This window comes from Microcebus murinus, chromosome 14 (assembly GCF_040939455.1).
Source record: "Microcebus murinus isolate Inina chromosome 14, M.murinus_Inina_mat1.0, whole genome shotgun sequence".
Taxonomy (NCBI): domain Eukaryota; kingdom Metazoa; phylum Chordata; class Mammalia; order Primates; family Cheirogaleidae; genus Microcebus; species Microcebus murinus.
Window position 1 is genome coordinate 52917769 of NC_134117.1, and position 12860 is coordinate 52930628.

Genomic DNA, 12860 nt, shown 5'->3' on the forward strand with positions numbered 1-12860 from the left:
ATTCTCAAAACACAGACGCCTGCAAGGTTGATCTATTTTTTTTTTTTCTTGGTTTTTAAAAATCTTCCCAGTTTTAGCTGGGTGCAGTGGCATAGGCCTTTCTTGGGAGGCAGAGGCAGAAGGATCACTTCAGCCCAGGAGTTCAAGTCCAGCGTGGGTAACGTAGTGAGATCCCATCTTTAAAAAAAAAAGTAATCTTCCCAGTTTTGTTCATTGAATGGGTGGGTTCCTTTGTGCCAAGCACTAGCCGGGCCCTGGGGATGCCATTGAAGGTCAGCCCCAGCCCCTGCCTGGTGGGCCTCGGGGAGGTGGAGGAGGGGAGGGTGAGCAGGGGATGGGAGTGGGCTGGGCAGAGGGGAACAGGGCAGGAAGGGCAAGCAGGAAGGAAGATGTGGAAGTGAAGAGTGAGTATGGGGCTGGCGTGTGGCCCTCAAACTTCATCTACTGCTCAGCAGAATTTACTGTGACATCTGTCCCGTTGCTGGAAGAGAACTGGCTGCGTCAGACCAGTTGAGAGACAGCTCAGCTTTTTGTTTGTGGAATATTTCAAAGATCTTCAAAGGCAAAATTTCTGCCTTCTGTAGGCTGTAGGACACCCCTCTCCCATCCCCAGCCCAGTAAGCTGCACCTCTGCTTTCTTATTATCTGTGTTATTGGTATGAATCATTTGCAAAGGCCTGCTGGTACTATCTGTTCCAGGGACTAAGAAGTTACTCTGGCTGGAGTTTAGAGCGTGAGGGTGGGAATTTAGGGGGCAGTAGGCTGGAGAAGGGGGCTGGGCCTGCTCAGAACTCACGGGGGTTGCTCTGCGGCTCCTCCTCGGGTCTAACTCAAGCCCTTGATTCTGGAATCCGTCCCTGCTGGTGTGCTTCATTCTCTGGGGCGGAGAGCTCTTCCCGGGATCTTCCTGGCCCTAGGTGGACATGGCCAATGAAGCCATGAGCAAGAGGTGCTGGGAGAGTGAGCGTAGGAGACCCCTGGTCCCAACAGTGCTGCTCAATGCTTCTGTGACTGTGGGCAGGTCTCTGGCCACCTCTGGACCTCTGCTTTTTCCTCCACCTCAGGCTCCAAAATGCATATTGGTGCCCAAGGATTCTGTACGGTGCGTGTGTGTGTGCGTGCGCGCGTGTGTATGTGTGTGTGTGTGTGTGTGTGTGTATATGTATTTGGCCAGTGAGGCCCGGGGGGGGGGGGCAGGTGAGGGGCTGGGCTGAGCCATTCACTGCCCTGGGTATAATCTTGGAAATTTTATGTGTTCCCACCCCCCACAGAGGGGAACCCTGCAGTGTCTCGACTTCCTCCGTGTTTGTTCTGTGGCTGAGGCAGATGTTTCCTGCAGCTGGCCGCTCAGCCCTCTGCTGTTCCCCAAAGGCTGGCCCTATTTTTAGTTCTATTGTTACTGCCCTGGGCATCTGGCTGCCAGGGGCGTGTGAGAGGCCGTGGCCCTGGAAGGGGTGCTCTTCCTAGGGTCAGCTTGTCTCTGCCTTCTGCAGGTCCCTGCTTGAAGCTGTCCACTAGGGAGTGACGGGTGGACTGCGCAGTGGGCAGAGCCCGGCTGCAAAACCAGGGCCCGGGCTCTGTCGTTATGTCAGGTAGTGAACTCTCCGAGCCTCAGTTTCTTACCTGTTAAGTGGGACAATAGCCTGTGTTTCTGCCTTCCTCATCGGGTTGTTCTGAAGCTCCAGGGAGATAGGAAATGTGAAATGATATTTAGTAAGATTACATTCAGAACCTACAACTATTGTGGGTTTAACCCTGTGGAGGACACTGGAGGAGTCAGCCCAGACTGGGGAGATGAGACCTGTCCTTAGCAAACGCCAGGCCGGTCGGTCAAGATCAGGGTTGGGTGGAGCACTGGGTCAGTGCCGATGGCTCGGACAGGGCGGGGCATTCATTTCCACTGGACCTTGACGGATGGGGGGAGGGGGGGAGGGCAGAGGTGGCATTCTAGGTTTCTGGACCTGGGGGTTGAAGGCAGGGAGTCAGGGGAACCCCGTGTGTCCTGGGGAGGGCCTTGGAGGCCTCGAGCGGCCCTGCTAGTGGCACTGCAGCTTCTCCTCTTTGGGAGGGCCCCAGGGTGGATCTGGGGTCAAGAGGCTCTGCAGCCCATCCCGAGCCTGCAGCCAGCACACCAGCTCTGCTTCTGGCTGTCTTACACACTGGACTTTCAGGAAACATTCATTTTGCACAAAGGATTCAGCTGCTGAAATGCTTGAAAGCCACGCATCTTGTCCAGATGGGAACGAAGTGTGGCTAGAGAGAGCTGTGCTGAACTTCAGTCTTCTCGGAAAGTCAGGGCTGGAGGAAAACTTCTACTGGGGCTTTTCCTGTTCAACAGCACAGGGCAGCTGGGATCCAGATTTGCCTAGAATATTGGGGATGTGGAGGGTAAATGGGGGGGTCTTGGGGGTAGGAAAGCCAGACTTGAATGCTGGGCAAAGCAGTTTAGACTGGAGGCCACCGGGGTAGGAAGGATGTGGACAGACCCCAGGATTGAGTCATGGTTCTCCCAGCTCCTTGAAATGACGCTTCAGGTCCCTGTGAGGGTGCTAGAAGGCAGAAGTGGGGTTCAAGTGTAAGTTCCCATTGGTGCTCTGGGGCCCAGCCCCTGGGTGCGGCCAGGAGAGAATTAGCAGGGCCAGGCCCGGGGGAGGTTTCAGGAGGCTCTGGGTTTCTGCTGACCTTGAAATGTCCAAATGCCCAACTTCTTGGAACTGAGCATACGGCATGTCCAGATACTGTGAACCCTGTCCTCCAGGGTCCCCCAGCAAGTGCTCGTGCCCAGCACCTGGCACAGGGAACCTGGAGGTGGGCGGGGGCATGGGCTCTTTCAGGAATCGGGGCGAGCCCTTCCCAGTGCAGACCGGCTGCTTCCCTGGGAATCGTTCCACTCCCCTCCTTCTGCTCCTTCCTGAAAGAACCGACGGGGTTGGGTCCCTCCCGTCCTCCCTTCCCAACCTTCTTGCTTTCTGGGGACTTCCTTGGTTCAGAAGGGCCCCCAGAGGGACAAGGGGAGTCTCTGTGCTCTACACAGGGAGACTCCTGTCTCTCTCTGCCTTTCTGGACTAGGAGCGGCCACGTCTCTTCTCTATAGGGTGAAACAAACACTTAGCCCCTGGGACCTTTCTAAACCTTTGTAGCTTGAAATGATGCTAGGTCATTCCAAGGTCATTTGTAGCTGTCTCGGGGAAAGCTGCTGGGCCGCACCGTCTGGCAGTTGGTGGTGCTCTGACGGTCTCTCGGGCATCTCCTCAGCTATCCCCAGGGCCCTGGCGGTGTGGGCTTATGTCTTCTGTACTCCACGGACCCCATGGCTGCATCCTGAGCTCACAGGATCCTGCAGTTGCTCTGCCCAAACACGGAGCTGCCAGCCCACAGCACGGCCTGGGTTTCACCAGCAGGTAAACTTGTTCCTGCAAGAGGAGAGAGAAATTAGTTCTGTCCTGTTGCCATGTGGCATGTGGTCACGGAGGGTCAAACCTAAAAATAACAGAGCGCATTAGTCAGGATTAGATTTGTTTGCAAGTAATAGGAAAAGCCAAATAGCTGGTTTACACAATGTGGAAGTTTATTTCTCTGTCCTGTCTAAGCCTGGAACTTTGTGGACCCAGCCTGGGGTGGTGGTTTGCTCCACGGTTTCCTTGGGAACCTTGCTGTCCACCATTCCTAGGGTGTGGCTTCATGTGCTCATTGGCGAAGATGGCTGCGAAACTTCAGTCATCACATCTGTGTCCAGGCAGCAGGGTGGAAGGAAAGGGGTCTCATAACAAAGGATTCTGGAACTTGGCATGTGACACTGCCCTATGTCCCTGTGTTAGTCTGTTTTGTGCCGCTATAACAGAATATCACAAACTGAGTAATTTATAATGAAGAGAAATTTATTTGGCTCACAGTTCTGGAGGCTGTGAAGTCCAAGAGCGTGGTGCCAGCATCTGCTCGGCATCTGGCGAGGGCCTTGTTGCTGCGCCATCCCATGGCTGAGGGTGGAAGGGCAAGTGATTGTACGAGAGGAGACAGAGAGACCCCTTTATAAAAGGCATTAAACCCACCAGTGAGGGCAGAGCCATCATGGCTTAGTCACCTGTTAAAGGCCCCACCTAACACTGTTACTGTGGCAATTAAATTTCAATATGAATTTTGGAGGGGATATTTGAGTAGTCTTGTTAGCTAGAATTTAGTCCCATGATCCCAGGTAGCCACCAGGGAGCTGGGGAATGTAGTCCTGGCTCTGGGCAGCCATGTGCTCAGCCAGCCGTCCCTGTATCTGGGGGATGAAGGCATTGTGAGCATTTTGATCCAACCTGAGGATGTTCCCAGGGTGAGAAGCGGGGCCAGAGCTTCAGAGCTTGCAGAATCCCACCAGGAGATTCCCCAGGGAGGAAGTCAGTCGTGCCACATGTCCTGGGCCAGGAGGGCGGAGCACGGGCAAGCCCAAGCCCGAGGGAGACAGGCTCGGTGGCAGTGGTCAGGATTCGGGAGGCTGTGTGGTCTGCGTCTGGGCTGCTGTGTCCCGAGGGCGAGGGCCAAGCTGGCTCATGGCCAGAGTGGCCAGGACTCCTGGGGATGCAAAGGCTTGGAGAAAGTGAGGAAGCACAGCAGGTACCCGGACACAAGTGAACACTGTGGGACAATGGAAGGGATTGCCCCAGGATAACGAGGGGAGAGCCTGAGTGCGGTGTGGAGGTCAGGCCTGGACTGCAGGGGTCTCCCCCGTCCTGGACACCCAGCACCTCGCACCCACCACCCACTGCGTCCTGGTGTCACACATCCTTGGATTCTTCAGGAGAAGTCAGGGACCTGGATTTTTATTTGAAACCCCTTGATTTTTAAGTACTGGTGGCTAGAGTGGAGAAGACACAACTGTGAGGATCATGCACCTTGCACCTTTTGGCCTGTGGACTACCTACCAGCTTCCTCCCTCCAGTCTGGATGATTCTCTGCGTCCTCAAGGGGGAGAACCGGCAATCCATAGAAAACTAGCTTCTCATAAGATGGCTCACATTTTTTTAGGTTTTATTTTTGAAATGTTTTTAACCCCAATTTTTTTATTTTGAAAAACTTCAAACCTGCAGACAAGTTCAAAGTGCAGTGGACACTGTCTGCCATCGCTAGTTAACATCTGCTCCATTTGCTTCTCTAAGCCATATGACTGTCACAGACATCAAGATGCTTCACCCCCCCCCCCCCCCAAGCACTTCAGTCTGTGCCTCCTGAGAACAAGGGCATTGTCCTCGGGGCCACAGTCTGGGATGTTAACTGATGGGTCTGGCACACACTCCATCTTCAGAGTTCCCCAGTTGTTCTCAAAATGCCCCTTATGGCCTTTCCCCCTTCCCCAGTCCGAGATCCCGTGTAGACAGAGCTTTGTAACAGGCAGAGCCGACCCATTTGGAGACAGGCAACTGGGGTGCTGGCAGAGGTCCAAAATCCCAGGGACCTATTGGCCCATGACGTGTGGCCAGCATCTGGAGACCCAGGGACTTCTGCTGGCTACAACGCAGGCTCTGTCATCCTGAGGGCCGACCTGCCAGGTGAGCTAAGAGTGAGGCTTGCCCTTCTACCTGCAGCCTCTCCCAGCTCAGTGGTCAGTCTGCATCCTGTTCCCCTGGCCTCAGGGGCTGGACCCCCGCCGACACCTGTGACCCCTCAGTGGGCTGTCCCATCACTCTGCCTGCCTTTGTCCACTTCCTGCTCCAGGCCCACCTTACATGTCTTCCTAGCACATGACAGTGATGACATCTCCTTCCTGCCAGAACTCGACCCTTCAAAGTTTCCTGGTTGTTTGCAAGCTAAAGTCTGGAATTCAAAGCCTACTCCATAGTGACAACCCCACCCCAGTGACAGTCCTACTCACAGTGAGAGCCCCAGGTCAGTGACAGCCCCATCCCTAGTGACAGCCCCACCCCAGTGACAGCCCCACCCCATAGTGACAGCCCACCCCATAGTGACAGCCCCACCCTACTGTGATAGCCCCACCCCAAGTGACAGCCCATCCCACAGTGACAGCCCATCCCACAGTGACAGCACACCCCAGTGACAGTCCCACCCCATAGTGACAGCCCGTCCCACAGTGACAGCCCCACCCTAGTGACAGCCCATCCCACAGTGACAGCCCACCTCACAGTGACAGCCCACCCACAGTGACAGCCCCATCAGTGACAGCGCACCCCATAGTGACAGCCCACCCCACAGTGACAGCGCACCCCACAGTGACAGCCCCACCTGATAGTGACAGCCCATCCCACAGTGACAGCCCCACCCCAGTGACAGCCCACCCCATAGTGACAGCCCCACCCTAGTGACAGCCCACCCCATAGTGACAGCCCACCCCACAGTGACAGCCCACCCCACAGTGACAGCCCACCACAGTGACAGCCCCACCCCATAGTGACAGCCCATCCCACAGTGACAGCCCCACCCCAATGATAGCCCACCCCACAGTGACAGCCCCACCCTAGTGACAGCCCACCCCAGTGACAGCCCCACCCTAGTGACAGCCCATCCCACAGTGATAGCCCACCCCACAGTGACAGCTCCACCTCAGTGACAGCCCACCCCACAGTGACAGCCCCACCAGTGACAGCGCATCCCACAGTGACAGCCCACCCCACAGTGATAGCTCCACCAGTGACAGCCCACCCCAGTGACAGCCCCACCAGTGACAGCCCACCCCAGTGACAGCCCCACCAGTGACAGCCCATCCCACAGTGACAGCCCCAGCAGTGACAGTCCACCCCAGTGACAGCCCCACCAGTGACAGCCCATCCCACAGTGACAATCCACCCCAGTGACAGCCCCACCAGTGACAGCACACCCCAGTGACAGTCCCACCCATAGTGACAGCCCCACCCATTGTGACGGCCCATCCCACAGTGACAACCCACCACACAGTGACAGCTACACCTCAGTGACAGCCCCACCAGTGACAGCCCACCCCACAGTGACAGCTCCACCTCAGTGACAGCCCACCCCACAGTGACAGCCCCACCAGTGACAGCTCACCCCACAGTTACAGCCCCATCAGTAACAGCCCACCCCACAGTGACAGCCCACCCCAGTGACAGACCCACCCCACAGTGACAGCCCACCCCACAGTGACAGCCCATCCCACAGTGACAGCCCCACCCCATTGACAGCCCACCCCACAGTGACAGCCCACCCCACAGTGACAGCCCATCCCACAGTGACAGCCCATCCCATAGTGACAGCCCACCCCACAGTGACAGCCCCACCCCAGTGACAACCCACCCCACAGTGGCAGCCCCACCCCAGTGACAGCCCCACCTGCTGAACACATAGCAATATTTTCAAACTTTCCTCCATCTTTGGCTTTTAACTTTTAAACTATTTTTTTCCAGTGTAGAAAAAAAAAAACATTTCAAAAACATAGTTTAACAGGTAAAGGGCTCCTATGATCCCAGCCCCCAGGTGGCTTTTAGCAGCAGTCCCCAACATTTCTGGCACCAGGGCCTGGTTTCATGGAAGACAGTTTTTCCATGGACAGGGCGGGGTGGGGTGGGTCGCAGGCGGTGATGTGAGTGATGGGAGGGCTGTGAGTACAGATGAAGCTTTGCAGCCCCTCACCTCTTGCTGTGCGGCCTGGGGGCAGGGCTGTTCCTAAGTTTCATGGAAGACAGTTTTTCCAGGGAGGGGAACTCTGACCCAGTCCCTAACAGGGGGTTGGGGACCACAGGCTTTTAGTTTTTAGATGGATCTCTTTCTAGTTTTATTAAAGAGAAGGAGGCTGAGGGGCAGAGGTCGTGGAGGGACAGGTCTGGGGGAGGTGAGAGGTGAGGGAGCCGGGCTAGGAGATACTGCCTCCGCAAAGCAGTGTCACCTGGGAGATCATGTCTTTGGCTGTGCTCAGCTGTTGCCTCTTCTGTAAAGTGCAGATCATAAGCCCCTCCTCGGCTCCCTTGAGGGTGGTTGTAGCAAAGACACAAAAACCCCACCAGGCTGTGTGAATTACCATCGGGAGTGCTGGGCTGTGGTGGGCAGAGGGCACCTGCGTGCAGGACCAGGAGCAAAGGCCTGGAGCTGGAGGAGCTGGGGGTCCGGGGATGGGAGTGGTGGGGGCCTTTGCCCAACTTTGAAGCTCGTACCACTAACTATACTTAAAAAATAAAAATCATGCTCATTGTTGGAAATTTCGAAGCAATGAATAAACAAAAAAGAAGAAAATAAATACCACACTCTGTCCCACCGCTCAGGGGTAGGAACTGTTAGTGTTTAAGTAGACATCCTCAGTCTTTTGTGCCTCCTGTTGAGTGCTGGTGTTGGGCGGTCAACAGTAGCCAGGGAGGGTAGGAGGTAAACTGATGGAGAGACCCCACCCTGCCTGCAACCTAGAGTGGATTCGCTGTGGTAGCAGTTGTGTGTCCAGCCCCTCCCCTGAGCCAGGCTCCTGGGGCAGAGCTAGGAAGGACCCAGGCACGGCCCCTGTCAGGGGCAGCATGAAAGGCCAAGGAATGGAGCATCCCATTTAGTGAATGCCGTCAAAGGGCAGTGGGAGTTTAGAGGCGGGGTTGGGTGTGTAGTCAGGGAGGGCTTCCTGGAAGAGCTGGGCTTTGACCTCCAAGGGTGGGTAGGATGTGGAAGGGTGGGAGAAGAGGGCAGTCCAGGTGAGAGGGGTGTGGGGTGGGAATAGCTTTCCCTGCCGCCTTTTTTTTTTTTTTTTTTTGAGACAGAGTCTCACTTTGTTGCCCAGGCTAGAGTGAGTGCGGTGGCGTCAGCCTAGCTCACAGCAACCTCAAACTCCTGGGCTCGAGCAATCCTCCTGCCTCAGCCTCCCGAGTAGCTGGGACTACAGGCACGCGCCACCATGCCCGGCTAATTATATATATTAGTTGGCCAATTAATTTCTTTCTATTTTTATAGTAGAGACAGGGTCTCGCTCAGGCTGGTTTTGAACTCCTGACCTTGAGCAATCCGCTTGCCTCGGCCTCCCAGAGTGCTAGGGTTACAAGCGTGAGCCACCACGCCCGGCCCCTGCCGCCTTTTTTAGAAGGCTGAGACCTGCTCCTTGGCACCAGGCACTCCCTCCTCTTGAGTCCTGAAAGCCGGTGAGAGCTGAGTGCTGCTGAGCCCCTTCTCCCCCGGCCATCGCAGGTGGCGTCTGAGCTGGGGTCCCGGTCTGCGGCAGCCTGCGGTTGCTGGGAGAGCAGGCCAGGGTCGGCCTGGGGGGGGTGAGGGGCCCGGCAGGGCTGGGAGGGGATCAGGGCGGCTGAGGAGGCTGTCCAGGTGTTGATCTGCACACATTCACTTAGGCGATCCCCGCAGAATCCACCAGGGAGGTACTCGTGGTCCCTGGGTTACGATTTGGAAACCGAGGCTCAGGGAGGATAAGCCATGCGCCCATGGTCACAGGGCTAGTACGTGGCGGGAGTGGGATCCGGCCAGCCTCTGGCCCAGAGCCAGGGCTTCACAGTGGGCCTCTGTCCCCAGCCAGAGGTGAGGGCGGGAGAGCCTGCGAGCCCCTGCCTTTCTTTCTGTCGAGTGGGAAGGAAAACACTGACTCCCTGGGGCTGCGTCATTCCTTTCGCAGGTATTTATTGAGTTCTTACCCACACAGGCACCGACCTCGGCTCTAAAGACCCCGAGCTGACCAAGGGTGTCCTCAGGGTCCCTGAGGACTTGGGACTCAGAGCTGTGCTGTCCAATAGACATCCAAAGAGAGCCACGAGTGGTATTTTAAATAGCTGCCCTAGAAGTACAGGGAAATGGGCAAGATTGATTTTAATAATATTATTTAACCTAATATATTAATAAAAGGTTATTATTTTGACATGTAATCAACATAAATTGTTTTATATTTATTTTTTTGAGAGAGTGTCTTGCTCTGTTGTCCAGGCTGGAGTGCAGTGATGTCATCATAGCTCACTGTAATCTTGACCTCCTGGGCTCATTTTTGATCCTCCCACTTCAGTGTCCCGAGTCGCTGGGACTACAGGTGCAGACCATGCCCAGCTAATTTTTTTTTTTTTTTATTGAGAGTGGGTCTTGCTATGTTGCTTAGGCTGATTTCAAACTCCTAGGCTCAAGTGATCCTCCCACCTCAGCCTCTTAGAGTTTTGGGATTACAGGCGTGAGCCACTGCACCCAGCTGAGAATAATGCTTTTAAATACATAAAATGAAATAGATGGGATTACAAAGGAAATATATTTCCTTGAGAGAATTATCAACATACTTTTTAAAAAATTGGTGAAATGATAATATATGTCCTTAGTTATTATTATTTTACTAAGATAATCCATTAGGCACATTGAGGTTAAATTTTACTTTTTAAAAGACACATCGGTGACCAGGCTGTCATTGCTCAGCTTCCATGGGAACACTTAGCAGGGGAGTGACTTTGAGGGCAAGGCATATGTCCAGCATGGTGGACACCCAAGGGGTTGTGATTTTTCGTTTTGATTATTCCAAGTGTTGCAAATCCCACTTTGCAAATAGAGTCACAGCTTCTTCATAGCTGGTTTCATAAGGCAAGGATATGCTCTGTCTAGGATTGCTAGAATACTCCATGCTTGTTGAGTTAGAGAACCCGTGGGAGTCGGTGGAAGTGGTCCAAGAGCACCAGGTGCAGAGTTGCCTGAAGTTGGCCAGTTATGTCACCCCAGTGTCTGCGGACGGGACTGTGGGCTCGCGTGGTCCCCTGTGGGTCTGATGACTACTGTTGTTTAAAGGAGCGTTAAGTGAGAGCGACATTTCCAGACTCCACTGCGATGTGATGTGAAGATGCCCGTGAGTTCTGTGGGCACCACCTTATGGCTTTGCTGACATTCCAGGGGTGGTGGCCTTCACTCACGGTTGAAGGAAAGTTAGAAGTTGGGGAAATAAAGGCATAACTGCTTACAAACCATCCAGGCTCCTGGGCCCCTCGTCTCACAGTGTCGTCTCATCCCAATTCACCACCCCTGGTGTCCTCCCAGCAGGGGTGGAGCACTAGGCGCCCACCCACACCCCTGCCGTGCTGACCACTGTCGCTGCTAGTGGACAGCAGGGGAATGACCACTAGGACCTCCAGTCTTAGGAGCCAGGTCCCCCTGACGCTGGAGGGGGCTTTCAGACCATCCGTCCCTCACTGTCATTCTGTGGCTGTGGACATCGAGGCCCAGAGAGGGGGAGGAAGTTGCCCAGGGTCCCAGAGCCTGTGGCCAGGAGGATGAAGGTGCTCTCTGGCTGGGTCGAGTGAGATTTAGGGCGAGAGTTAGAGAGTGAGAGGCCCCAGGGTTGCATCCTCCCCTGGACATTTTGGGGGCAGGCTCAGTTTTCAAAGGACACTGTCCTTCCCCCATCCACAGCTGCTCGCTCTGCCCGGTAACCTGCAGCTGTCCGCATCTGCATTGTCTCCTGGCTGGCCCCACGGGGCACCAGCTGGGGCCTGTCATCGCCTGTGGCGCCCATGAGAGGCGAGGGTGGCCAGAGCCATGGGGCAGGCGGGGGAGGACAGGCGGAGGTGTCAGGTCCAGCCCAGCCCTTGGGGATGGACCCTGGGGCCTGGCCTTAGCCTGCAGCTGTGGCCAGCTGTGGCCTCCTGCAGGCCCTTCCCATGTCCTGTGCATCCTCGGTCCCTCGGGAGAGCCGCCCTGTCCCCCCGTCCTAGAGGCTGTTCCCACACATGTCTGCTCGGCCCGGGAGGGGTCTGGGAAACTTGGGTGAGCGCCGTTTGGGGCTTGCCAGGGCTGGTGAAGTGGAGAGAAAGTTCTGGCTCTGCTGCGGGCTGGGGTGGGTGTCCACTGTGGAGCCCCCTCCCTCTCCGAGCCTCCTGTTTTCTGTTTGGGAACGTAGAGGCTCATTCCCTCCACCTTTGACAAAAAAGGGAGAGAGAGAGAAACGACATGGAGTGCAGAGCCCTGGAGATGGGCTCTTGTAAACACGAGGTGTGTGTGCTAACACAGCTGCCACGAGGCTCCTGGGAGTTTTCAAGGATGACAAGGCTGGGCAGGAGAGGGGGGGCCCCTTCCAGACCAAAGGACAGGCTGTGGTTTGGGAAGGTTCTGGGAGGGACGGGCGAGTCCGGAGGTCAGTTGTTTTCTTTTAGAGTCCCCAGGCAGGAGGCGGCTCTGGGGACGGGGCCTGAGTGCATGGCTTGGGGGAGGCCAGGGGAGCAGAGCCCCGATTCAGGGCCCCCATGACCCCACCATCCACGTCTCGGGATGGGCTGGGTGTGTGGGTGGCTGCGACCAGATAATCCCTTCCGATGGGGAGCGGCTCACGCCTGGCTGCGGCAGCTGGGAAGGTTGCCGTGTTCCGAGGACTGCTTGCTGTCCCCGTGCTCCTGCAGAGTGGAGGCGTGGGGGCAGGCCGGGCAGGTTGCTCTCCCACACCGTGGTCCTAGACCGTCAGTGCTGTGTGGGGCCAGCGGCCACTGAGCTCCCGGAAAGTTCTGTGATCCTCTGTCTCCCACGTCTGTCGCCTTCTGCCTGTGTGGAATTCCCAGTCCCTACCCTCTGCCAGCCTTAAAAGGTGTCCTGGCCCCTTCCTCAGCCACTCTCTTATTTGCTTTAAATAGGGTTTAGCAACTACCCAGTGTTCAGAGGAGAAAAATCAGAAAATGCAGATAAGGAAAAAGGGGAAACTGAAAATTGCCTGTAACCTTATCACTTGTTGACAACCGCGGTGGCCTCCTGGCGTGTGTGCCCACGGGCTCTTCTCCACCGTCACACGTTAACGTGGGGTCGTAGCATGTACTTGCTTTGCAGCCCAACTCCATCTGTGCGCTATTGCCTAGGTGTCTTCCCACATCGGTCAGTGTGACATGTCGTCGCTGTTTAGCGCTCCACCTTAGAGATGTCCCATAATTCATTCAGCAAATTATGTGGGCTGGCGGTGGCTTCTAGTGTTTTGTTGTTATAGACAA

General features: G+C 55.6%; 1 protein-coding gene across 1 annotated transcript in view; it reads left to right on the top strand.

The window, feature by feature from the left end:
• Nucleotides 1–12860, top strand: part of PALD1 (phosphatase domain containing paladin 1) — a 75957-nt gene that overhangs the window by 20733 nt on the left and 42364 nt on the right. The gene's annotated exons all lie outside the window — the stretch shown is intronic.